Raw genomic sequence first — 2,232 nt, forward strand, 5'->3', positions numbered from 1 at the left:
TAAGCCTTTTTAGTAAATAAAATCATTTTAAAAACTAAAACTTTTCTAAAAATATAAATATTAACTTACTAAAAAAATACGGAGTATTACAGAAGCTCTCGCTGGAGGACAAGATCGAAGATCTTATCGAACGTAAAAGATCGAAGATCTGGAAACGCGAAGGTTCAAGCAAAACTTCATCTCAAATCTTGATTTGAACAAGCGAAGATCTCGATGAAGGTTTGCTGACTGAAGATCTCATCGGAGTCAGTGGTGGTTGCAGCCCACACGAGAGTTTTCCCTTTTGTAATTTCATTTTTTTGATTTTTATATACTTATGTTATGTTGAATTAGTTTTTTGTGAGATCTAGGATAAAGTTATTCTGCTCAATTTTGTATTAATTATTCTGGAAATTCTTTTTTTTTTCTTTTCAATTGTACCATTGTCATTCTTTCAATTTTCTAATGAAAAAAATATTCAAGTTCGTATTACTCAATAGATCACAATCAAGATCTTCATATCCTTTAAACTATGATTTCATATCCTTCAAATTTAATAACAAAGATACAATTATCTTAAAAAAATTGCGTATAATTTGTTGCAGTTTCTACTGGTGATATACCAGTGATATTACTCTACTAGTGATATCATGTTATAAAAAAATATAATTCTAAATAATACCAACTTATAAATAGTGATAAAAGGAATGATATATTATATATTTAGTAAAAGATAAAAATAGTATATTTAAATAGTTTTGTAAATATAAAAAATAATTGAATTTTAGTAATATCTGGTTTAGTACGGTCGGGTTCAAGTTTTAATGCAGGTCTGTCTTGTCAGGTCAGCATATAATATTGTCAGGTGCCGGTCAGGTTTAGGTAATCCCATGTCAGGTTTCGATCAGGTCTGAGGACTGACCCTCACAGGTCGAACCAGCTTCAAGTCAGGTCAGAATAAGGTTGACCCAGTGGTCAGATCTGTTTATGACACCACTACTCAGAATTAGTTTCCATTGAATGTTGCCACAAAATGCCACTTCATAGAAAAGAGGAATTTTTTTTGCCAATCTCTTCTTCTCACCCAAAATGTCAATAATATGACCAAACATTGGCACAACCGGTCTAATCAAATACCAAATTTACAATCAAAAACAAGAAATAATCATTTCTACTAGATGGTTGAACTTTGAATTTCCATGCTTATGTCATCTTCTCCTTGGACTCGCTTTACATAAATCTTCATTTTACATAAACTAAAACTGAAAATCGAAGATAGAAGATGGGTAACGATTAATAGACCAGAAGAAATGAAAAACTAAAAAATAAAAAAATCTAAAGTACTTACCGGTAAAGAGGGGAACAATAGAACACGGTGGGCAGTGGTTGCGGTCGTCTGATCGGCATCGTGGCGTCCGTGTGAGGGGTGCGAGGACCAGTGTTGAGTGATTTTAGGGTTTATCTAGGAATGGGAGAGGAAGAGTGAAAAATGTTAGTTTAGTCATTTAAGATGGGCTGACAGTTATTTTTTTTAAAAAAAATACTAAGCTTGTGAGTTCCCGATCTGAACCAAATTTTTTCGGGTTTGGACCGGACCAAACCGGAAACCCAGATTCATCACTTTCTATGGATCGGGTTCCAGTCCGATCCGGTCCAAACTTGGAAAAATCCAGTCCGGTCCAAACCTGGAAAAATTTGGTCCAGACCGAAAACCCGAAAGCTTACTTTTTTAGGAAATTTCCTCAGTTACCCTTGAGGTTTGACGTAAATTTCAAATTACCCCTCACATTTGGGGAATTCCTCAAATATTCCTAAACTTTGTATTTGGGCTCAAAATACTCTTATCATACACCTAAATTCAAGTTCATTAATTTCCTAAGGTACCCTTGAAACTTAAACTTTGAACTTCAAAATTCAATACTCATCCTTGAACGACTCTCCAACAATTCCATGGTTTTTGGACGATAAAAAATAGGAAAATTTCCTAAGGTACCCTTGAGGTTTGGATTGAAAAATAAAAAGGTTTAAATTTGTGACTCAAATGAATATAGGTGGGAAAAGGCTTTGACGAGGCTATGTTCAGACTCAAGTCTATGTCGAGATCTAGAAAAGATATGCTCAAATCATTAGACCATGACTAATTTTATTTTATTAAAATGGTCGGACAACCTTGAGATGAGGATTCCTACGTATCCTTGCGGGATACGATCTTTCGTAGCTCTGGATTTGATTTTATTTGTTTATTTTTTTATT

The sequence above is a fragment of the Beta vulgaris genome, chromosome 6 (genome assembly GCF_026745355.1).
Source record: "Beta vulgaris subsp. vulgaris cultivar EL10 chromosome 6, EL10.2, whole genome shotgun sequence".
Classification (NCBI taxonomy): Eukaryota; Viridiplantae; Streptophyta; class Magnoliopsida; order Caryophyllales; family Amaranthaceae; genus Beta; species Beta vulgaris.